This window comes from Mastomys coucha, unplaced genomic scaffold, assembly GCF_008632895.1.
Source record: "Mastomys coucha isolate ucsf_1 unplaced genomic scaffold, UCSF_Mcou_1 pScaffold21, whole genome shotgun sequence".
Lineage (NCBI taxonomy): Eukaryota > Metazoa > Chordata > Mammalia > Rodentia > Muridae > Mastomys > Mastomys coucha.
Window position 1 is genome coordinate 11,673,389 of NW_022196904.1, and position 26,589 is coordinate 11,699,977.

Here is a 26,589-nt window from a genome sequence, read left to right on the forward strand (position 1 = left end):
TTGAACCAGCACCATCTCATGAAAATGCTGTCTATTTTCCACTAGATGGTTTTAGTTCCTTTGTCCAACATCATGTGACCACACATATGTGGGTTTATTTCTGGTGCTTCAATTCTATTCCAAAAATCCACCTGCCCGTCACTGTACGAATACCATGCAGTTTTTATCACAATTGCTCTGTAGTACAATTTGAGGTCAGGGATGGTGATTCTTCTAGCTGTTCTTTTCTCTATCATGGGTTTTTTGTTATTCTGAATGAATATGAAAATTGCACTTTCCAAATCTAGGAAGAATTGAGGTGGGATTTTGATAGAGATTGTGTTGAATCTATAGATTTGTTTGGGACAATGGCCATTTTAACTATATTACTCTTTCAAATCCATGAGGATGGGAGATCTTTCCATCTTCTGGGGTCTTCTTCTATTTCTTTCTTCAGAGACATGAAGTTCTTGTAGTACATATTTTTCGTTTGTTTGGTTAGAGTCACATCAAGATTTTATATTATTTGTGACTATTGTGAACAGTGTCATTTCCCTAATTTCTCACTCAGCCCATTTATTCTGTGAGTATAGAAAGGCTACTGATTTGTTTGAGTTAATTTTATATCCAGCCACGTTGCTGAAGTTGTTTATTGGCTTTAGGAGTTCTCTTTGAAAATTTTCAGGTCACATAAGTATGCTTTCAATATGTCACATAAGGTTGGGTATGGTGTGCCTCCATTTTCATTAAACTCTGAAAAGTCTTTATTTTCTTTCTTTATTACTTCTTTCATCAAGTTATCAGCTTCCATGTGTATATGGGCTTTCTGTTGTTCTTGTTATTGAAGACCAGTCTTAGTCTGTGGTGAACTGATTGGATATATGGGATTATTTCAGTCTTTCTCTATTTGCTGAGTCCTGTTTTGTTACTGATTTCATGGGCAATTTTGGAAAAGGTACCATGAGGTGCTGAGAAGAATCTCTTTTGTTTGAGGATGAAATGTCCTATAGATATCTGTTAAAATGATTTGGATCATAATTTCTATTAGTTTCACTGTGTCTTTGTTTAGTTTCTGTTTCCTTGATTGGTCCTTTGATGAGAATCGGTGGTTTTTGCCTCCCCCTGTTACTGTGTGAGGTGCAATGTGTGCTTTGAGCTTTAGTTAAGGCAGTTTTGTCAATGTGGATGACCTGGTACTTGGAGCATAGATGTTCAGAACTGAGAGTTCATTTTGGTAGACTTTTCCTTCGATGAGTATGAAGTGTCTTTCTTTTCTTTCTTGATTACTTTAGGTTGAAAGTCGAATTTTATTCAACATTAGAATTCTTACTCCAGCTTGGTTTTTGGGATCATCTACTTAGAAAAATATTTTCCAGCCTTTTCCTGCAGGGTTTGTTAACACTGGTGCTGGTGGAGGATAGGCAGCTCATTGAGCTCAGAACCCACCATGGACATGCAGGTGTCAGCCTACTGCAGAGCCTCCTGGGTTAAGACTGTACATGTCCTTCAGGTGACAGGCTCTGGCCAATGTCAAGGCACCCAGCCCCAGGGCCAGGCATGCCATCCCATCTGGCACAATGAGGGCCAGAAATTATTTTGAGAGCTTTTTGTGTTCTAGGCCAGCCTGGTCGCCATGGCAAGGCTAGCCAGGACTACATTGAGAGTCTCTATCTTAAAAAAAAAATGCAATTATTTTAATTGTATAATTTATGTAAATTTTAATACCAAAGACTAGTTTAATAATTTACTAACTTAGTAAAGTTAGTTATATTTGTTTTATCAATGTCAGGTATAATATACAGGAGTATTTTTAGTTCACTTAGGCATGTTCTTCCTCAATATTTTACAGGACAATTACTGAACAAGCTAACATTTCTTCTACCAAATGCTTAAGAAGATTCAAAATATACATTTGTTTAAACAAGTTTAATCATTATTATTGGAAATTTCATTTCAAATATAATGCCTTTTATTTTCTCTTCCCTTGAGATAATTTCTTAAGCCTTCCTGTATTGATCTGAACCTGGAGCTGAAACTCTACCACTGCACTTCATACCCAAATAGCAGCAGGATAGAGCTGGTCTCCCAGGAGTATGTACATGCCTGTGAGCACAAGTAAGCCTACCACTTCTGCTCAGAGGGACCTGGCAAGAGCTCTCAGGACACAGAAACTAAGGAGCAGCCTGGGACATACTCTTTCCAATTTCCATCTGCCCAGGAGCTGATCTTGTGTCAGAGCTTTCCATACCCTAATACCATCGGGAGAGAGCCTGTTTACCAGAAGTACTGACACACAGGCTTGCAGCGGGGAATAAGCTAAAGTCAGAGACACCAAAAGCAGATACCACCAGAGATAACCAAATGGCAAGGGTCAAGGGCAAGAACATAAGCAATAGACACCAAAGCTACTTGGCATCTCCAGAGTCCAGTTCTCCCAGCACAGCAAGCCTAGATACCCCAAAACACCAGAAAAGCAAGACTCTAATTTAACAGAGGACTTTAAGGAGGACAAAAATAACTGCATTAAAGAAGTATAGGAGATCACAGGTAAACAGTAGGAATACTTAAAGTGGTAACACATAAATCCCTTAAAGAATTACTGGAAAACACAACCAAATAGGTAAAGGAAGTGAACAAAAAAACATCCATGATCTAAAAATGGAAATACAAACAATAAAGAAATCACAAAGGGAGACAGCCCTGGAGATAGAAAACCTAGGAAAGAGATCAGGAGTCATAGATGCAAGCATCACCAACAGAATACAAGAAATAGAAGAGAGATTCTCAGGTGCAGAAGATACCATAGAAAACATTGACACAAAAATCAAAGAAAATGTAAAATGTAAAAACCTCCTAACCCAAAACATCCAGGAAATCTAGGATACAATGAGAAGACCAAACTTAAGGATACTAGTTAAAGAAGAGAGTGAAGATTCCCAACTTAAAGGGCCAGTAAATATCTTCAACAAAATTATAGAAGAAAACTTCCCTAACCTAAAGAAAGAGATGTCCATGCGGATATGTGTGTTTCTGTGTGATATGTTTTGAATGCCTATGCTGGGTGATTTGAGGGGAGCTCGACAACTTAGAACTCCTGATATGTTTGGCTGCTGAACTTCCCCAGTATAAAACAAAAATGGCTACACTGGACATTGCATGTATAATTGAATATACAAGGAAAGGACATTGTGTCTTTAAAATGGAAAATTAGTGGTCTGCAAGATTGGAACATTCTATTAAATGCAAATTTCCCAGACTATATGTCTGCATGTAGAATGGAACTTCTGAGCTTGGAAGGCTTTACCTGTCTGAGTCATTTGTCCTGTGATCCCCAAGGAGAGGAGCTCACTGTCCTGAAGCCCTGCTTAGTTTCCCAAGCTAATGAGGGACTCTGGGCAGGACTACCAACCAGGAACAATATTGAAAGGTACCTTGAAGGTTTTTGCAGGTGCATGTGTTACTAGCTGTGTAGAAGACCACAAGCCATGCCACTGTGAATGTGGACTTCTCTATTGGCAGAGCAGGAGGAGCAAGACTACTGAACTATCAGAGTCAGATCTGGTGGTACTAAGGTTGACTGATATAGTGACTGATGATGATGTGCATGTGAACTTCACTTGGGAAGAGTGGGCTTTGCTGGATCCTTCTCAGAAGAGTCTCTAAAAAGAAGTAATGCTGCAGACCTATAGAAATCTCACAGCTATAGGCTACATTTGGGAAGAACGTACTATTGAAGACCATTTTCAAAGTTCTAGAAGTCACAAAAGACATGATAGAAGTCATACTGGAGAGCAACTTTCTGAGATTATGTTATGTGATAAAGCCTTTGCATATCAGATTCATACCTAAAGGCATGAAATAACACTCAGTGGAGAGAAACCCTATGAATGTAACCAATGTGGCAAAGCCTTTGCAGGTAGCAGTGGTCTCAAATATCATTAAAAAAAAAACACATATAAGTGAGAAACTCTATGAATGTAAACAATGTGGTAAAGCCTTTGCAGAAAGCAGTGGCCTCCAATGTCACAAAAGTACACATACAGGAGAGAAACCTTATGAATGTAAACAATGTGGTAATGCCTTTTTAAAGAGGAATGTTGTCAAATATCAAAAAAGAATACATACATGAGAGAAACCCTATGAATTATAAACAACGTGGTAAAGCCTTTGCAGTAAGGAGTAATCTCCAAAGACATAAACGAGCACATATAGGACAGAAACTTTATGAACGTGACCAATGTTGTACAGCCTTTGCAGGAAACAGTAATCGACAATATCATAAATGAACAAGTACAGTAGGGAAATCTTTTGAATGTAACCAATGTGATAAAGCCTTTGCAGGAAGGAGAGACCTCCAAAGACATAAACAAACACATACAGGAGAAAAACGAAGGAATGTAACCAGTGTGGTAAAGCTTTTTCACAAAGCAGTGGTCACCAAAATCATAAATGAAGACATATAGGAGGTAAATTTTTGAATGTACTTAATATGGTTTTAATACTTTTTCACAAAGCAGTGGCCTCCAAATATATAGAGAAACACATATAGGTGAGAAACTATGAATATCATTAATGAGCTGAAGATTTTTTACATCAATCATCTTCAAATCCAAACAAGAAGATATACAGGAGAGAAATCTCCTGAATGTAATTACTGTGGTAAAGACTTTGTACAAAACACACATCTTACACATAAATGAATATACACTAGATAAAAATCCTATGAGTATAAATAACATGGAAAACCTTTTGCAAGTCACAGTAAGTACTCTCCAAGTAAGTAAAAGAAGACACACTTGAGGGAAACCCTATGAGCATCATCAATGGAATAAAACCATTGAACATTGAATAAAAGAAGACATACAGGTGAGAGACCCTATAAATATACACAATGTGGTAAAGCCTTTGCATGTCTGTCTTATTCAAATGCATAAAAGAAACCGTAGAGGAAAGAAATTCTGTGGGTGCATTTAATACATGCAGCCTTTACACATTTCTTCATCTTCATGAAACAATCCATACTGGAGAAAACTTTACGAATATATTTAAAATTGTAATGCCTTTTCAAATTTCCCAAGTCTTCATCATCATGAGTGAGAAGAACCGTATGAATGCATTCAACCTGGGGAAGCTTTTGTATATTTCTACAGTTATCATCATCATGAAAATATTCATACTGAACTGGGAATTGGTGGCACATGCCTTTAATCCTAGCTCTTGGAAGGCAGAGGTAGGCAGATTTCTGAGATCAAGGACATCCTGGTCTACAGAGTGAGTTTCAGGATAGCCAGGGCTACATAGAGAAACCCTGTCTCAAAAAAACAAAAAAAAAAGTAATCCTACTGGAGAGAAAGTCTATGAGTGTAAGCAATGTGGTAGAGCCCTTCTGGTATGGGGTTCTCTCATATCCAACAAAACTTATACTCAGGTAATGGAAATGACAGGAGTTTATTATAATAAGGTTGCTAGCTGGGTCATGACCAGAGAGCATACTCAGAACCTAATGTGTGACCCCTATACACACACCTCTCCACTGTAAGCCAGAATGTTATAGAACTGCCATTCTGCAGTCAAAAACTCTGGACCAGAATTGTTCCTGTGAAAGAATAGCAAGAACAAAATTGGAGAAGTCAGTTTTATGACTGAATATGGTGAGGATTCCCAGGTGGAGCAGTCTCTGGATTATCCTTCCTTCAATATCTGCTCCATAGTTTGTCTCTGCAACTCCTTCCATGGGCATTTTGCTCCCCCTTCTAAGAAGGATCTAAGTATCCACACTTTGGTCTTCATTCTTCTTGAATTTCTGGTGATTAGTGGATTGTATTTTGGGTATTCCGAGCTTCTGGGCTACTATCCACTTGTCAGTGAATGCATACCCTGTGTCTTCTTTTGTGATTGGGTTACCTCACTCAGGATGATATTTTGCAGATTCATCCATTTCCTTAAGAATTTCATAAATTCATTGTTTTGAATAGCTGAGTAGTAATCTATTATGTAACTGTGACACATTTTCTGTATCCAATACTCTGTTGAGGCAAATCTGGGTTGTTTCTACTTTCTGGTTATTATAAATAAGGCTGCTATGAAGGTAGTAGAACATGTGTCCTTATTACATGTTAGAGCATCTATGGGGTGTATGCCCAAGAGTGGTATAGCTGGATCCTCTGGTAATACTATGTCCAATTTTTTGAGGAACCACCAAACTGATTACCAGAGTGGTTGTACCAGCTTGCACACCCACCAGTAATGAAGGAGTGTTCCTCTTTCTCCACAACCTTGCCAGCATCTGCTGTCACTGAGTTTTTGATGTTAGCCATTCTGACTGGTGTAAGGTGGGATCTCATGGTTGTTTTGATTTGCATTTCCCTGATGACGAAAGATGTTGAACATTTCTTTAGGTGCTTCTCAGCCATTCAGTATCCCTCAGTTGAGAATTATTTGTTAAACTCTGTATCCCATTTTTTAATAGGTTTATATGATTCTCTGGAGTCTAACATCTTGAATTCTTTGTATATATTTGATATTATCCCTCTATCATATATAGAACTGGTAAATATCTTTTCCCAATGTATTGTCCTATTGACATTGTCCTTTGCCTTACAGAAGATTTGTAATTTTATGAGGTCCCATTTGTTAATTCTTGATCGTAGAGCATAAGCTATTGGTGTTCTGTTCAGGATATTTTCCCCTGTGCCCATGTGCTCAAGGTTCTCCCCACTTTCTTTTCTATTAGTTTCAGTGTATCTCATTTCATGCAGAAGTCCTTGATTCACTTGGACTTGAGCTTTGTACAAGGAGATAGGAATGGATCAATTTGTATTCATCTACCTGGTCACTAACAGTTGAGCCAGCATCATATTTCAAAATGGTGTCTTTTACCCACTGGATTGGGTTATCTCCTTTGTCAAAGATCAAGTGACCATAGATGTTTGGGTTCATTTCTGGGTCTTCATTTCTATTACAATGATCCACCTGCCTATTACTGTACCAATACTATGAAGCATTTATTACAATTTCTTTGAAGTACAGCTTTAGGTCAGAGATAATAATTCTACCAGAAGTTATTTTATTGTTGAGAATAATTTTTGCAATAAAAGGCTGCACTTTTACTACACATTTGCAGGGGTAATATTTCCAGGCAATACTCACTTTTTGTTTTTGGTTCATTTTCTGAAAGTCCCCAAGGTCTGTGTCAGTTGAGTCTTTTGGTCTTTTAGTTGAGTCCATGTTTTCTTTAGGTCCTTCAGTTCTTCTACCTCTTACACAAGGTTTCCTGAGCTCCATCTAATATTTGTCTGTGAGTCTCTGTAACTGTTTTCATTTGGTGCTAAGTAGAGCCTCTCAGAGGACAAGTATGCTAGGCTCCTGTCTGAAAGCATAACACCATATCATTAATAGTGTCAGGGATTGGTTCTTGCCCATGGTGTGTGTCTCAATTTGGGCCAGTTGCCACCTGGCCAGTCCTTCTGTCTCTGTTCTATCTTACAAGTTATACCTATATCTTCTAAACAGGACTTATTTTCAGTTGATGCTTTTGTGGGGGAGTTGCTGTCCTTATCTCTGAGTGCCCAGTCCACTCTGTGTGGTGCTATCTTTTTAACTGGTAGTCCTGGATTCTATAAGAAAAGAGGCTGGACAAGCCATGAGGAGCAGTCCAATAAGCAGGCCACTCTGTAGTCTCTGTAGCAGCTCCTGTCTCCATGTTCCTGTCCAGTTTGAGTTCCTGTCCTTTCTTCCTTCAATTATGGGTTATGATATGGCAGTATAAATGAAGTAAACTCTTTCCTCCTTAAGTTGCTTTGGTTATAGTGTTTCATCACAATTGTAGTCATTTTGCCTAATATTCCTTGTATTCTAATGCTAATTTGGATCCTACAGTACTAGTTGCACCAAAGATTCGAGGGTCTGCATTTAACACACTTGGTGACTCTACCCACAGTTTATTGTGGTTGGTAAATAAAGATGCCAACAGCCAATAGTTTAGAAAAGAGACATAGGTGGGGTTTAGATTTCCCAGGTGTGAGACCAAGAGGAACAAGAATAATGTGCAAAGAGAGAAAGGAGAAGATACCATGGTTTAGCTGAGCCATAAAATCATTGTCATTTGGACTGCCCAATTGGTTCTACATCAGCCCAGATGAAACATAGTAAGTAGTAAGTAATAACTTGGGATTATCAATAGGAAAGTAGATTCTAACTGCATGGAGGGTAGACAGCTGCCTATATATTATGGTACTTATGTCATATTCAAAATATAAAGGCTAATTTTGTTTTTCCTCTGGATCTCAACTACCAAAGGTGGGGTAGAAACCCTGGAACAAGATATTAAATATTTAATGCTACACACAGAAATCATAATCTTATCTTATTTTTCAGAGCTGAGGTGCAAACCCAGGGCCTTGCACTTACTAAGCAAGTGCTGTACCATTGACCTAAATCCCCAATCACAGCAATAATAATTATAACTAAGATAACTTGACATCAGGAATGGGGTATGGTGTACTGTTGTGATAGATATGACCATGGGTTTAGGGGAGGATTGTGGACTTTGGAAACAGGGGCTGGAAAATCCATAGAGTAATCAAACCTTGGTGAATACATTCTGATTTAAAAAAAAAAAAGAATATTAAGTGAAATGCAGAGGATGAAGCCTGGCTTGAGAAGTTCCAGGAGGAAGATAGAGAATCATTTAAGACTCTATCAGAAACATTGAATATATTAAATTAATAATCTGTAGTTCTGCACTGTAATGGCTATTCCTGGTTGTCAACTTGACTATATCTGGAATGAACTACAATCCAGAATTTTAGGGTTCAACTGTGATCCAGATCTTGAGGCTGAAAGACAAAGGTTTCTGACCTGGATCTTTGCATGGAGATTTTGAGGCATAGTGGCTATGAAAAGCTTAGACCCAGGCAAGGTTGTAAATGCCTTTCATTCAGGAGACTAAGGCAAGAAGATCTTTGAGTTCAAGGTCAGCCTATGACAAAACAAGTCCCAAATCCAGGCATGATGGTATATACCTTTAAATGGAGTTATACCTTCTACTGGAGACCTACATAAGGACACTGGAAGAAGGTAGATTCACTATTCTTCACCTGCTTGAATTTACTTGCCAGCACATCTGTTAGAATCTGTTTTTACAGAAGACCAGCTGAAAAAATTAATCTTGTGAAAATGAGCAACTACTAGATCTTTGTATTTCTCATTCACAGCTGACCATTTTTAGGGAGTTGGACTACAGACTGTTTTAAGTCATCATAACCAGTTCCTTTACTATATAGAGAGTATCTATAAGTCTGGGACTCTAGAGAGCCTTGACTAATACAGAAGTTTTTGCTGGAAGAGGTTATAGAGGAATAGAAGTATAAGGAATAATATTTTTAGCATCTGGGGTTGGTTTAATAATTTGACAATACCTTCTAATTTACTAGCTCCTTCAACTTGCAAAACCTCTCTAAATACTCTCTCTCCTGGGAGCTCAGAGAATATTGATGGCCTGTGGTGGAAACTATATTTCAAAATTAAAGAAGCTAATGTCTTTGATTATCTTGATCTATCAATTTTAATTGTCAAAGAATTAAGTGACCTGCTGTACCAAATTTTCTACAATTTCAGGGGGGGAATGAAACTTCAGAAAATAATTTTTCTGGCTTTTTGCTCTTAGTATCTCTGGAAAAGTAATGAAGGAAAAGAATGATCCTTCCAGTCACAATCTGCACCTGGGAGATAAGGCTATTCCACAGCCCTCTATAAACAGGTCCCACCAGAAAGAGAGGTGTTCTACCAGGAGTGCTCTTACTCCTGGGAACAGGGGTGAGATACCCACTTTCTCTCTAATAACTGTCCAATGTGGGACTGGCCAGGGGAACACAGGGCACAGGAACACCGCATCAGCTGGGACAGGATCCTTCCAGTTGGCATTTGCACCCAGAGCATAGAATGTTCCAAAGCCTATCATACAGAGGTAACTACAGGAAAGAGCTGGTCTCCCAGGAGGGTGGACACAGACTTACAGACCCCCATAAGTGACAAGCTCCAGCCAGAGACAGCAAGACTCACTAACACCAGATATAACCAAATGGTAAAAGGCAAGCACAAGAACCTTACTTGGCATTACCAGAATTAAGTCTTCCACAAGAGCAAGTACTGAATACCCCAAGAAAATGGAAAAGCAAGATTTGGATTTAAAATTACATCTCATGATGATGATAGAGGACTTTAAGAAAGACGTAAATAACAGCCTTAAAGAAATATAGCACGCATGTAAAAAGTAGAATCCCTTAAAGAGGAAAAACAAAAAAACCTTGAATTATAGGAAACCACAACCAAACAGGTGAAAAAATTAATAAAACCATCCATAAATCCAAAAATGAAACAATAAAGAAATCTCAAAAAGAGACGACACTGGAGATAGAAAACCTAGGAAAGAGATCAGGAGTCATATATGCAAGCATCACCAACAGAATACAAGATGTAAAAGAGAGAAACTCAGGTGCAGAAGATGCCATAGAGAACATTGACAAAACAGTCAAAGAAAATGCAAAATGCAAAATGGCCCTAATCCAAAACATCCAAGAAATCCAGGACATAATGTAAAGATCAAACCTAATGATAAAAGGTATAGAAGACAGTGAACTTAAAGGGCCTGTAAATATCTTCAACAAAATTATAGAAGAAAACTTCCCAAACATAAAGAAACAGATGCCCGTAAACATACAAGGAGCCTACAGAACTTCAAATACATCGAACCAGAAAAGAAATTCCTCCTGTTACATATCAATCAAAACACTAAATGCAGAAAAAAAAGAAAGAATATTAAAAGCAGTAAGGGAAAAACGTCAAGTAACATATGAAGGAAGGCCTAACAGAATTATACAAGATTTCTTACCAGAGACTAAAAAAGTCAGAAGATCCTGGTCAGATGTCATACAGACCATAAGAACACAAATGCCAGCCTAGGTTACTATACCCAGCAAAACTCTCAATTACCATAGATGGAGAAAATAAGATATTCCAAGACAAAAAACAAATTTACACAATATCTTTCCACAAATCCAGGCCTTCAAAGGACAATAAATGGAAAAATCCAACACAAAGAGGGAAACTACAAACCTAGAAAAAGCAAAACAACAAACCAAAGGAAGATAGCCTCATAAACATAATTCCACATCTAACAACAAACATAACATGGAGCAAAAATCACTTTTCCTTAATATATCTTAGTATCAATGTACTCAATTCCCCAGTTAAAGGCACAGACTAACAAACTGGATATGTAAACAGGACACAATATTTTGTTTCATACAGGAATCCCACCTCAGTGACAAAGAAAGATACTACCTAAGAGTTAAATCAAAGAATACAAGTCTCCCAGCAAATGGTCCAAACACATGATCTAGTGTACCCATTCTAACAGTGAATAAAATTTACTTTCAACCAATAGTTGTCGAAAAAAAATAAGGAAGCACACTTCACACCTATCGAACAAAAATCTACCAGGAAAAGAATGAAATGTATGATAAAATGTTGCAGATTCAAATAAACAATGAAAAGATTTCTAAAGGTACCCTTGAAGAGAATCTTCTCTACAGCAGTCATAGAACTCATGTTGCAGAAAATTATACTGAATCTCTTAGCATAATTTTGGCTGAATTACAGTGAAAATTCAATTCTCATCCTCAGAGGGTGTCATTAGGTAAAGTAAGGGCATTAATTGGCAAAGAATGGGATCCTATAGCTTGGGTTTGGGTATGTGTGGAAGGACCCTATAGAACCTGAGAACTTTGGTTCTTCAGAATTTCCAGGGTTTACCTCACCTGAGGAAGTAGTACCCTCTGCCCCACTCCTTGAAATAATGACTTTTTCACAGAAGGAAATTAATCCCTCAGAGTCTGATAAACCACCAGTGACTTTCTTTTAAGAAAATGCTGAGCAAATTAATACTGTTGTTCTTCAAGGCCCATCCATCATTTCTTCAATACCTATAATCAGACTCAAGTCAAATCAGGCTCCTAGGGGAGAAGTAGACAGTGTAGTCCATGAGGAAATGTCCTACACTACTAAGGAGCTTAATAAATTTTATAATTCATTTGAGCAGAAGTTTGGAGATATGAGTGGAAATGGATTTTAAGGGTGTGGGATAATCATGGAAGAAACATAAAAGTAGAACTTCCTGACTTTATTGGCATGGACTCTTTGAGTGGAGATTCTAGGTATAATATGGAAACTCACATAGTTTTAAAAAGGTGTCAGAAATTTGCTTGAATGGTCGGCTGATTTGTTTATTAAAAAATAGACTAAGGAAAAGTAGTTGGATATGCCTGAAAACCCTTGGCTGTGTGTTGATGAAGGGAATTTAAGGCTTAGGCAAATTGCAATGCTAGAGTGCATATATTCTATAAAACCTAAAAATCCTCCACAGTGGGAAGGCCCAGAAGACATGTATTTCATAAATCCTGTAAGATGCAAACTGGTGAGAGGGGCACCAGCACATTTGAAGAGTTTTGTTCTTCCCCTTTTCCTTGTACCAGCCCTTTTGGTTGGAGATGCTACTGCTCAATTGGATGATTTAAATGATTTTAAATGATTTATTTGGGCCCTGAGGTATCAAGGGCCAGGTTGCAGCATTGAATTGCCAGAGACAAGGTGATTGTAGTTATTATAATGGGCATCTTAGACATTTATAATCAACTAGCCTATAATGGTCAGCACAGGAAAGGTGATGTTTATAATGGCATGACTTGTATAAACATTTGGTTTTGAATAATCAACCATAGTGTTTCCAGGCATGAAATAAATATGAAACCTATTACATATATGTTTAATCTGTATAGGCAGAAAAAATTCTCAAACAATTGAAAGAAAAACTACATTGGATCATGGCAAAAGGCAATCTAGGCCAGTGAATCCAATCAATTTCCAGACATGAGCCAGTTTGCAGATCCAGAACCCCTTGAAAGAAGAGGTGGCCAGTTTCCCCTGAGGAAGGATCTAGATAAAACACCTAAAAGTTTTGCTAATAGCCTTTCTCCAGTTTTACCCTAGAAGGACCTATGGTCTTTTAAAAGGGTAACTGTACACTGGGGGAAAGGAAATACTCAGACTTTCTGCAGTCTATTGGATACAGGTTCTGAATTGATGCTAATCAATTGATGTAGTCTATTGGATACTGATGCTGATCAATTGATGCAGTCTATTGGATACAGGTTCTGAATTGATGCAATTCAGTGGTTTGGGCCATGTAGAAATATTCCTTCTAAAGTGACAGATATGTTATTACACATGGCCCCTCCCACCACCAAGAAGGAAGCACATTTAGTGTGTCTCTTTGTATTCTAGAGACAGCACATTTTTCACTTCGGTGTGTTACTCAGGCCCCGTTACCAACTGATTCAGAAAGCTGCTAGCTTTGTATGGGACCTGAAACATGAGAAAGCTCTTCAACAGTTCCAAGCTGCTGTACAGGCTGCTCTAACACTCGGACTATATAATCCAGCAGACTCGGTAGCACTTGAGGAGTTGGTGGTAGATAGAGATGCTGTTTGGACCCTGAGGCAGGCCTCTGTAGATGAATCATGGAATTGATTTTGGGATTTTGGAGCAAAGCTCTACCATTATCTGCAGAAAATTATTTTCCTCTAGAAAAACCGCTCTTGGCCTGATATTTGGGCCTTAGTGGAAAGTGAATGTTTGACAATAGGACACCAAATTATCAGAAGACATGAACTGTCCATCATGATCTGGGTATTATCAAACCCCTCCTCAATTCATAAATTAGGATGTTCACAGCAGCAGTCTATTATCAAATGGAAGTAGTATATAATTGATTGGGACCAAGCAGGTCCTGAAGGGACAAGCAAATTACCTGAAGAAGTTGCTCAAATGCCACTACTCCTTTCACAATGCTGTCTTCTCCTAAGCATACACCTATATCCTCATGGGGTGTCCGCTGTGATTGGCTGACTAAGGAAGAAAAGACTAGGACCTGGTTTGCTGGTTTATGTTATGCAGGCATCACCCAAAACTAGACAGCTGCAGTATTATAACCCCTTTCTGGGACAACCCTGAAATATACAATTGAAGGAAAATCTCTACAGTGGGCAGAACTTCAGGTAGTATACATGGTATTACAGTTTGTTTGGAAGAAGAAGAAATGGCCAGATGTACTACTGTTCACTATAGTTGGGCTATAGCTAACGGATCGGTTGGATGGTCAGGGACTTGGAAAGATCATGATTGGAAAAGTGGTTAGAAAGACATCTGGAGAAGTAAGTGGATAGATCTCTCCAAATGAGCTAAGAATGTGAAGATATTTGTATTCCAGGGAAATTCTCAACAAAAGGTGACTTCATCTGAAGAGGAGTTCAATAATCAAAAAATTTACCAGTTCTTTGAACAATCATCTCCTTTCCCCAGCCATGCCTGTCATTACACAATGGTCACCTGAAAAAGTGGACGTGTTGGCCGAGATAGGTTTATGCTAGGCTCAACAACACAGACTTCCACTCACCAAGGCTGACCTGGCTACAGCTGATGTTGAATACCAGATCTGCCAAAAACAGAAACAGATACTGAGCCCCAGATAAAGCACCATTTTTCAAGGTGACTAGATAGCAACCTGGTGGCAGGTTCCATTTTCTTCATGGAAAGGACAATGTTTTATTCTTACTGGAGTAGATACTATGTTTATAGATTTGTCTTTCCTGCATGTAATACTTCTGTGAAAACCATGACTCATGGACTTATACAATACCTTACCCATTTTCATAGTATTCCACATAGTATTACTTCTGACCAAAAAACTCCTTTCCCAGCCAAAGAAGTATGACAGTGGGCCCACAGTCATGGAACCCACTGTCTTAACTACATTTCCCACCATCCTGAAACAGCTGGACTGATAATGTGCTAGGGAAGTGTTAGTGATCGCCCAAAACACAAATAGGAGCTGATCTCATGCAACTCACATCAAGGTATTTATTCTATTTGAGCTATCTCAGGCAGCCCACCCCTACCCCCCAATGCAGCACTGTCACACAGGATGGTGTTTTTGGTGGTAGTAGTGGTGGTATCTATTGGGACAAGGCTATATAGTAAGCAGCAAGCAAAGAATACATATGTAAGCATCTAACTGGTAAACTACTGTGGCCTTTAACATGATTGGCTGGTGCTGGGAGTCATACCATAAACTTAACCTCTGCTCCCCTCTGTGTTGGTGGTCATTAGGCAAGAGGTGGGCTTGTAAACTGGGGTGCAGATTTGTTGGGGGAATAAACTGGAGACTTTGGTCTTGTTGAAGTGTAACGTGGATACTCTTGTCTTCTTGTTATAGCCTAGAGATTGGAGCTAGACTCAAGTTTTGTTGGGGAGGGGCAACTTGGGAACCAATGTTAGTTACCAGCCTATTAGTTTACCTGAGATAAAACTTAGATCAGGTTCCCTAAAATGGTGTTTGGAGTTAAAAGATTTAGCATCTCAATAGAAAGATAGAATGGCCTTTTCAAGGAACAGTTACAGTGCCAAATAGGTGGTGGCAGCATGGAGGTATGGAGCAAAGTTCTTCAGAAGGCAGTATATGCTTTGAATCAGCATCAGACTGTAGGTACAGTCTCTTCCATAGCCAGTATCCAGTGGTCCAGGTATCAAGGGGTGGAAAAGGGAACAGATCCACTCATTATCACTCCTAGTGACCCTCTAGGAAAAGTTTTGCTTCCTTTTCTCACAATGTTAAGTTCCGTTGGTCTAGTTTTGGTTCTAGAGGGATGAGTGCTCCTACCAGGAGCCACAGCAAACATTCCATTGAACTGGAAGCTCAGTATTCTCCCTTGTCATTGTGGGACTCTAATGCCCCTAAGCCAACAGGCTAAGAAAGGAAAAACAGTGTTAGGAGGGGTGATAGATCCAGATTACCATTGGGAAATTGGATTACCTATCCACAATAGAGGTAAGAAGGATTAAGTCTGGATTGCATGAGATCCCTTAGGGCATCTCTTAGTACTTCCATGTCCTGTGATTAAAGTCAATGAGAAACTACAACTGCCTAATCCAAGTAGATCGACAAGGAACACAGACCCATCAGGATTGAAAGTATGGGTCACTCTTCCAGGAAGAGAACCAAGAGGTGCTTGCAGAGGGTAGAGGAAATACAGAATGGGTGGTAGAGGAAGGTATATAAATAGCATCTAAGGCTATATGATCAGTTGCTGAAATAAGGATCATAAAGAAATATGAATGTTTATGTTTTATTTTGTTAAGAACACATTTGTATATCTATTTGTATAGCTTTCTTCCAATATCTTTAATATCAGCTGGTATTTAAGTCGAGAAACAAAAAGAATGTTCCTCATGGACATTGTTCCATTATAAATTTAGAAATGTGTTTATGATTGTATGAGGAATAGTTATATCATGTTAGGAGTATTAATGACCTAGTATTGTTTCATGTAGACATGAGATATTAGTTGTGTCAAGTAAACAAGGGGTGGATTGGAATGGGATTCCTGGTTGCTAACTTGACTATATCTGTAATGAACTACAATCCAGAATTGAAAGGCTCACCTGTGATCCAGATTTGAGGCAGGAAGACACAAGTTTGTGACCTGGTTCTTCGCATGGAGATCTTGAAGCATAGTGGCTATGAAAAACTTAGACTCAGGCAAGGTAGTACATGACTTTAATTCCAGGAGACTAAGGCAAGAAGATCTTTGAGTTCAAGGTAAACCTGTGACAACACAAGTCCCAGATCCAGATGAGGTGGTACACACCTTTAATCTGAGACATACCATTTACTGGAGAACTACATAAGGACATTGAAAGCAGAAAGATTCACTATTCTTCACCTGGTTGCATTTACTTGCCAGCACATCTGTTGGAATCTCCTTTTACAAAAGACCAGTTGAAACAATTAACTTTGTGAAAATGAGCAACTACTTGATCCTTGGACTTCACATTCACAGCTGACGATTGCTGGGGAGTTGAACTATAGACAGTAAGTCACCATAACCAATTCCATTACTATATACTATATTACTGTGAAGCTTGAATTTCATGTTGGTCCTGAACAACTGGAGTAGGAGCTATCCCTGAATCTCTTACTTGTACATGGGATATGTTCTTATAGCTGGGCTGCCTGCCATATCTGTCTTGAGTGGGAGAAAAAGGATTTCACAGAGAATTGAAGAGTCAGGGCTGGGAGGATACTCAGGAGGCCCCTAGCCCACAGAGGAAGGATTGTGGGAGGTTATTGGGAGATAGACAGTGAACAGGATGTAAAGTGAATAAATAAATAAATAAATAAATACATAAACTAATAAGTAAGTAAGTAAATATATTAGTAGTTCTGTTAAATTTAGGCTGAATGAGATGCCAGGACCATTGACATGAAAAATTTTTATTCCTGGAGCATTTGATTCAGATTGATGAAGCTGAGAAAATTAGCATCTATTAAGAGGAGACCAGCATCATTAAAGTGAAATCTTCTTGAAAGTATTTCCTCAAAGTTATCACACAGAATCTGTGTTTCATAAGTGGTCAAGGTTGTATCTTCTGTTGGCAGCAGAACTTGGTAGAATAAGTCACCCACATGTACTGGTTTTGAAGGCATGAATAGGTCCTAGAGAGTAGCTGAAGGTTGACTACCTACTATGTGGTAGGACTGGTGCCCCAAAAGTGAGCCCATGGGAAGCTATTGGTTAAAGTATAGGCTAGTTGCTGGAGAAGACCCTATGTTTTTTGTGATGTCAATACCATACGATGACACTAGGGACAGCATCAGATGTGGAGTGAAGCTTAACTAAGCCTATGAAGCACTATGTCTGTTGGAGAGAGTGGTGCAAGAGAAGTGAATTAAGCCCTTTAGTGGAGCCCAGAAAATTATCATAGAAATGCAATTTAAAACTTCATTGAAAGTTCATCTCACTCCAGCCATGATGGTCATTACAAAGGACAAAAAATGCTGGTCCAAAAGTCAGGTAAAAGGAATTCTTTTTATTTGCTGGTGGTAGTACATCTACTATGGCAGTCAAAGGGGAGGTTTTTAAAGAAAGATGCATTTTCTGAGATCTTCAATTTTTTTCTTCAGTGACTTGAAGTTATTGTCAAACAGATCTTTTACTTGCTTAGTTAGAGTCATAACAAGGTATTTTATATTATCTGTGACTATTCTGAAGGGTGTTATTTCCCTAATTTCTTTTTCAACCTGTTTATCCTGTGTGTAGAGGAAGGCAACTGATTTGCTTGAGTGAATTTTATATCCAGCTACTTTGCTGAAGTTGTTTATCAGGTTTAGAAGTTCTCTGGTGGAATTTTTAGGGTCACTTAATTATATTATCATATCATCTGTAAATAGTGATAATTTGACTTCTTCCTTTCCAATTTGTAACCCTTTCATCTCCTTTTTTTGTCTAATTGCTCTGACTAGGACTTCAAGTACAATATTGAATAGGTAGAGAGAGAGAGTGGGCAGCCTTGTCTAGTCCCTGATTTTAGTGGGATTGCTTCAAGTTTCCCTCCATTTAGTTTGATGTTGGCTACTAGTTTGCTGTATATTGCTTTTACTTTGTTTAAGTATGGGCCTTGAATTCCTGTTCTATTCAAGACTTTTATCATGAAGGGATGTTGGATTTTGTCAAATACTTTCTCAGCATCTAATGAGATTATCATATTTTTTTTCCTTTGAGTTTTTTACATAGTGAATTATGTTGATGGATTTCCATATATTGAACTATCCCTGCATCCCTGGGATGAAGCCTATTTGAGAATGATGGATGATCATTTTGATGTGTTCTTGGATTAGGTTTGCAAGAATTTTATTGAGTATTTTTGCATTGATATTCATAAGGGAAATTGGTCTGAAGTTTTCTTCCTTTGTTAGGTCTTTGTGTGGCTTAGGTATAAAAGTAGTTGTGACTTCATAGAGTAAATTGGGTAGAGTACCTTCTGTTTCTATTTTATGGAATAGTTTGAGGAGTATTGGTATTAGTTCTTCTTTAAAGTTCTGATAAAATTCTGCACTAAATACATCTGGTCCTAAACTTTTTTTGGTTGGGAGACTATTAAGGACTGTTTCTATTTCATTAGCAGATATGGGACTGTTTAGGTCATTTATCTGATCTTAGTTTAACTTTGGTACCTGGTATCTGTCTAGAAAATTGTCTATTTCATCCAAGTTTCCCAGTTTTCTTGAGTATAGTCTTTTGTAGTAGGGTCTCATTATTTTTTTATTTCCTCAGTATCTACTGTTATGTGTCCCTTTTAATTTCTGATATTGTTAATTAGAATAGTGTCTCTATGCCCTCTAGTTCATCTGGCTAAGGGTTTATCTATTTTGTTGAGTTTCTCAAAGAACCAGCTAGTAGTTTGGTAGGTTCTTTGTATAGTTCTTTTCATTTCTATTTGGTTGATTTCAGCCCTGAGTTTGACTATTTCATGCCTTCTACTCCTCTTGGGTGAATATAATTCTTTGTGTCCTAAAGACTTCAGATGTGCATCAAATTGCTGGTGTATGCTCTCCCCAGTTTCATTTTGGAGGCACTTAATGCTTTTTCCTCTTAGGACTGCTTTCACTGTGTCCCATAAGTTTGGGCATATTGTGGATTCATTTTCATTAAACTCTAGAAAGACTTTAATTTCTTTCTTTATTTCTCAGCTATGAAAACAATGAATTTATGAAATTCTTATGGAAAGGGACGGATCTGGAGAATATCATCCTGACTGAGGTAACTCAATCACAAAAGAACACAGATTGCATGCACTATCTAATAAGTGGATATTAGCCCAGAAGTTTGGAATAAACAAAGTACAGTCCACAAACCACAAGAAACTCAAGAAGAAGGAAACCAAAATGTGGCTACTTTGTTCCTTCTTAAAAGCGTGCAAACTAACAATGGAAGGAGTTGCAGAGACAAACTATTGATCAGAGACTGAAGGAAGGACAATCTAGAGACTGTTGCACCTGGGAATCCTTCCCATGTCAAATCCAGACAATATTGTGGATGATGGCAAGTGCTGGCTGATAGGAGCCTGATGTAGCTGTCACCTGAGAGGATCTGACTTTACCCGACTAATATATAGAAGCAGAGGCTCACAGCCATCCATTTCACTGAGTACAGGGTCCTCAGTGAAGGAGTTAGGGAAAGGACCCAAGGAGCTGAATGGTTTGCAGCCCCTTAGAATGAACAACAACATGATCTGTCTAGTACCCTCAGAGCTCCCAGGGACTCAATCACCAACCAAAGAGTATACATGGTTGGACTAATCGCTCCAGGAGTATATTTAGCAGAGGATGGCCTAGTCTGTCATCAATGCGAGGAGAGGCCCTTGGCCTGGTAAAGGTTCTATGCCCCAGTGTATGGGAATGCCAAGGACAAGAAGTAGGAGGGGATGGGTTGGTGAGCAGGTAGAGGGGTTTGGGAACAGAGGTTTTTTGTTTTGTTTTGTTTTCATTTTTTTGTATTTTTAATTTATTTTATTTTATTTTTAATTTTTTTTAGAGAGTAAACTGTGAAAGGAGCGATCAGATGAAATGTAAATAAAGAAAATATGTAATACTAAATAAATAAATAAAAATAATGAAAAAGAAATATGCAAATATGACCTGAAATGTCAATTTAACATATTATTGTCACACTGATGTTAAGCAGTATTCACAAATCTCCACACCCTGAACATAGAGCTGTTGTCATCTGTACAGTGAATAGGTACAGAGCTATGTTTGCAATGGCTGGTTCACAGTTTCAAATTCCACTCCTGATTTCGGATACTGAAGAGGAAGCTTGTTAATAAGCACTTGTTCAGCAAGCACAAGACATTGATCCAATCTCAGTCCAGGAAAGAATAAAAATCCCAGTTATCTGATTTAGAATAAATCATCGTGAACATATCATTCACTACAAACATGTCATTGACTTGTCTTATGATTTCAAATGAGAATTACAAAAGAGGGAAATGGATATCTTCTATCTGTATATATTTGTCTGGCATGAGAATAGTACTGTGTATATATACCTAGTGATCCAGAAGCAGTTATTAAAAGTATCCCAAGCAGAAAAAAATCTCAGTGCCAGATATATTGTGTGCAGAATTATATCAGATTTTCAAAGAAGAATTAATGTCAGTATCCCTTAATTATTCTGCAAAGTATAAATTGAAGGAACTTGGCTGAATTCTTCTTATAAGTCCATAATTACCCTGATGCACAAATAACATAAAGATGCAACAAAAATAAAAAATCACAGACAAATTATCCTTATGAACAGAGATGTAAAAATTCTCAATAAAATATGTGTCAGAACTCTGTTTTGTACAAATGCTTTAAAACATTATTTGCATTCAGAGGATTTCTCTCCAGTATATGTTCTTTTATGGATTTGAAGATGATTGTGATATAAAAGGGCTTCAGCATATTACTGATATTCATAGAGTTCCTCACATGTATGTGTTCCTCTACATATTTGGAGGCCACTGGTTTGTGAAAAAGTTTTAAAACCATATTGAATACATTCAAAAATTTCCTTCCTACATGTGTTCTTTTATGATTTTGGTGACCACTGCTTTGTGAAGAAGCTTTATCACATTGGTTACATTCAAAATGTTTCTCTCTTGTATGTGTTCATTTATGTAATCGGAGATAACTGTTTCAATCAAAGGCTTTACCACACTGGTTACATTCACTGGGTTTTCTCCTGTATCTGTTGGTTTATGTCTTTGGAGGTCTCTCTTCCTGCAAAACTTTATCACATTGGTTACATTCAAAAGATTTCTCTATTGTACTTGTTCATTTATGATATTGTCAATTGCTGCTTCCTGCAAAGGCTGTACCACATTGGTCACATTCATGAGGTTTCTGTCCTTTATGTGCTCGTTTATGTCTTTGGAGGTTACTCCTTACTGAAAAGGTGTTACCACATTGTTTAAGTTCATAAGGTTTCTCTCCTGTATGTGTTCTTTTATGATATTGGAGGCCACCGCTTTCTGCAAAGGCTTTACCACATTCTTTACATTCATAGGGTTTCTCTCCTGTATGTGTTCTTTTTTGATATTTGACAACATACCACTTTAATAAGGCATTACCACATTGTTTGTATTCAAAAGGTTTCTCTCCTGTATGTGTTCTTTTATGACATTGGAGGCCACTGCTTTCTGCAAAGGCTTTACCACATTCTTTACATTCATAGGGTTTCTCTCCTGTATGTGTTTTTTTTAATGATATTTGAGACCACTGCTACTTGCAAATGCTTTGCAACATTAGATACATTCATAGGGTTACTCTCCACTGAGTGTTATTTCATGCCTTTAAATAAGAATCTGATAGGCAATGGCTTTATCATATTGAATAATCTCAGAAAGTTGCTCTCCATTATGACTTCTATCATGTCTTTTGTGACTTCTAGAACTTTGAAAATGGTCTTCAATAATATGATCATCCCAAATGTAGACTATAGCTGTGAGATTTTTATAGGTCTGCAGCATTGCTTCTTTTTAGAGATTCTTCTGAGAAGAATCCAGCAAAGCCCACTCTTCCCAAGTGAATTTCACATGCACATCATCATCGATCACTACATCAGTCCACCTTAGTACCACCAGATCTGACTCTGATAGTTCAGCAGTCTTGCTCCCCCTGCCCTGCCAATAGAGAAGTCCACATTCACCATGGCATGGCTTGTGGCCTTCTACACAGCTAGTAACACATGCACCTGCAAAACCTTCAAGGTACCTTCCAATATTGTTCCTGGTTGGTAGTCTTGCCCAGAGACTTGTCCCTCATTAGCTTGGGAAACTAAGCTGGGCTTCAGGACAGTAAGCTCCTCTCCTTGGGGATCACAGGACAAATGACTCAGACAGGTAAAGCCTTCCAAGCTCAGAAGTTCCATCCTACATGCAGAGATAGCCATAGTCTGGAAAATTTGCATTTAATAGAATGTTCCAATCTTGCAGACCACTAATTTTCCATTTTAAAGACACAATGTCTTTTCCTTGCATATTCAATTATACATGCAATGTCCAGTGTAGCCATTTTTGTTTTATACTGGGGAAGTTCAGCAGCCAAACATATCAGGAGTTCTAAGTTGTCGAGCTCCCCTCAAATCACCCAGCATAGGCATTCAAAACATATCACACAGAAACACACATATCCGCATGGACATCTCTTTCTTTAGGTTAGGGAAGTTTTCTTCTATAATTTTGTTGAAGATATTTACTGGCCCTTTAAGTTGGGAATCTTCACTCTCTTCTTTAACTAGTATCCTTAAGTTTGGTCTTCTCATTGTGTCCTGGATTTCCTGGATGTTTTGGGTTAGGAGGTTTTTACATTTTACATTTTCTTTGATTTTTGTGTCAATGTTTTCTATGGTATCTTCTGCACCTGAGAATCTCTCCTCTATTTCTTGTATTCTGTTGGTGATGCTTGCATCTATGACTCCTGATCTCTTTCCTAGGTTTTCTATCTCCAGGCTGTCTTCTTTTGTGATTTCTTTATTGTATCTATTTCCATTTTTAGATCATGGATGGTTTTTGTTCAGTTCCGTTACCTGTTTGGTTGCGTTTTCCTGAAATTCTTTAAGGGATTTTTGTGTTACCACTTTAAGGATTTCTACTGTTTACCTGTGATCTCTGATACTTCTTTAATGCAGTTATTTTTGTCCTTCTTAAAGTCCTCTGTCATCATTATGAGATGTGTTTTTAAATTAGAGTCTTGCATTTCTGGAATTTTGGGGTATCTAGGCTTGCTGTGCTGGGAGAACAGGACTCTGAAGATGCCAAGTAGCTTTGGTGTCTATTCCTTATGCCCTTGCCCTTGCCTCCTGCCATTTGGTTATTTGTGGTGCTAGCTGGTTTTGGTGTCTCTGACTTTAGCTTATTCCCCACTGCAAACCTGTGTGTCAGTACTTCTGGTAAACAGGCTCTCTCCTGATGGTATTAGGGTATGGAAAGCTCTGACACATGATCAGCTCCTGGGTGGATGGAAATTGGAAAGATTCTGTCCCAGGCTGCTCCTTATTTTCTGTGACCTGGGAGCTCTTGGCAGGTCCCTCTGAGCAGAAGTGGTAGGCTTACTTGTGCTCACAGGCATGTACATACTCCTGGGAGACCAGCTCTATCCTGCTGCTTTTTGGGTATGGAGTGCAATGGTACAATTTCAGCTCCAGGTGCAGATCGACACAGGAAGGCCTAAGAAGTTATCTCAAGGTGAGAGAAAACAAAATGCACTTATATTTGAAATAAAATTTCCAATAATAATGACTAAACTTGTTTAAACAAATGTATATTTTGAATCTTCTTAAGCATTTGGTAGAAGTAATGTTAGCTTGTTCAGTCAATGATCTTGTAAAATATTGAGGAAGAACATGCCTAAGTGAAATAAAAATACTCCTGTATATTATACCTGACATTGATAAAACAAATATAACTAATTTTACTAAGTTAGTAAATCATTAAATTAGTCATAGGTATTAAAATTTACATAAATTATACTCTTAAAAATATTGCAATTTTTTTTTTAAGATAGAGACTCTCAATATAGTCCTGGCTAGCCTTGCCATGGTGACCAGGCTGGCCTAGAACACAAAAAGCTCTCAAAATAATTTTTTTAAGAATACATTTTTAAAAATGATTTCTGGCCCTCATTGTGCCAGATGGGATGGCATTCTAGGCCCCTGGGCTGGGTGCCTTGACATTGGCCAGAGCCTGTAACCTGAAGGACATGTACAGTCTTAACCCAGGAGGCCCTGCAGTAGGCTGACACCTGCATGTCCATGCTGGACTCTGAGCTCAATGAGCTGCCTATCCTCCACGAGCACCAGTGATAACAAACACTGCAGGAAAGGCTGGAAAATATCCTTCTAAGTAGATGGTCCCAAGAACCAAGCTGGTGTAAGAATTCTAATATTGAATAAATTCGAATTTCAACCAAAAGTAATCAAAAAAGATAAGAAGTACACTTCATACTCATCAACAGAAAAGTCTATCAAAATGAACTCTCAGTTCTGAACATCTATGCTCTAAGTACCAGGTCGTCCACATTGACAAAACTGCCTTAACTAAAGACCAAAGCACAACAGAAAGCCCATATACACATGGAGGCTGATAACTTGGTCAAGGAAGAAATAAAGAAAGAAAATAAAGAATTTTCAGAGTTTAATGAAAATGAAGGCACACCATACCCAACCTTATGTGACATATTGAAAGCAGTTCTAGGAAGAAAACTCATAACTGAGTGCCTCCAATAAGAAACTGGAGAGAGCATATACTAGCAGCTTAACAGCACACCTAAAAGCTCTAGAACAAAAACGAATCAAATATACCCAAGAGGAGTAGATTGCAGGAAATAATCAAACTCATGGCAAAATGAACCTAGCAGAAAGAAAAAGAACTATGCAAAGAATCAATAAATCCAGTAGCTGGTTCTTTGAGAAAATCAACAAAATAGATAGACAGGTAGCCAGAAAAATCAGAGGACACAGAGACAGTATCCAAATTAACAAAATCAGAAATGAAATGGGAGAAATAACAACAGAAACTGAGGGAATTAAAAAATCATCAGATTCTACTATAAAATGTATACTCAACAAAACTTGAAAACTGGATTAAATGTACAATTTTCTAGACAGATACAAGGTACTGTAGTTAAATCAGGATCAGATAAACCATCTAAACAGTCCCATAACCCCTAAAGAAATAGAAGCTGTCATTAAAATTCTCCTAACCAAATATGGCCCAGGATCAGATGGTTTGAGTGCATAATTCTATCTGACATTCAAAGAAGACCTAATACCAATATTCATCAAACTATTCCACAAAATAGAAACAGAAAAGACACTTCCCAATTGATTCTATGAAGCCACAGCTATGCTGATACAAAAACACACACAAAGACTCAGCAAAGAGAACTTGAGACCAATATCCCTTCTGAATATTGATGTAAAAATACTCAACAAAATTCTCTACAACTGAGTCCAAGAACGTATCAAAACAATCGTGATAATTCACCATGATCAAGTAGGCTTCTTCCCAAGAATGCAGAGACAGATCAGTCTTCAGAAATCCATGAACATAAGGCATTATATAAACAAACTCAATGAAAACATCCACACAATCAATTAATTAGATGCTGTAAAAGCACTTGACAAAACTAAGCATCCCTCATGCTAAAAGCCTTGGAAAGATCAGCAATTCAAGGTCCATTCCTAAACATAATAAAAAGCAATATTCAGCAAACCAGTAGACAACATCAAACTAAATGGATAGAAACTTGAAGCAATTGCACTAAAATCAGAGACTAGACAAAGCTACCCACTACCTTACTATCTATTAAGAAGAGTACTTGAAGTTCTAGCTAGAGCAATTAGACAGAAAAGGAGGTCAAAGTAATACAAATTGGAAACAAGGAAGTCAAAATATCACTATGTGCACATGATATGATAGCATACTTATGTGACCTGAAAATTTCCAAAGAGAACTCCTAAAGCCAATAAACAACTTCAGCAACGTGGCTGGTTATAAAATTAACTCAAACAAATCAGTGGCCCTTCTATACTTACAGAATAAATGGGCTAAGTGAGAAATTAGGGAAATGACACTGTTCACAATAGTCACAAATAATATAAAATATCTTGA

The 26,589-nt window shown here is 38.0% G+C and overlaps 2 pseudogenes; one reads left to right on the forward strand and one right to left on the reverse strand.

The window, feature by feature from the left end:
- The first annotated feature begins 3,360 nt into the window (after positions 1–3,360).
- Positions 3,361–4,432, forward strand: LOC116100278 (annotated as a pseudogene).
- A 17,334-nt stretch (positions 4,433–21,766) lies between these two features.
- Positions 21,767–22,847, reverse strand: LOC116100279 (annotated as a pseudogene).
- Between the last annotated feature and the right edge of the window lie 3,742 nt (positions 22,848–26,589).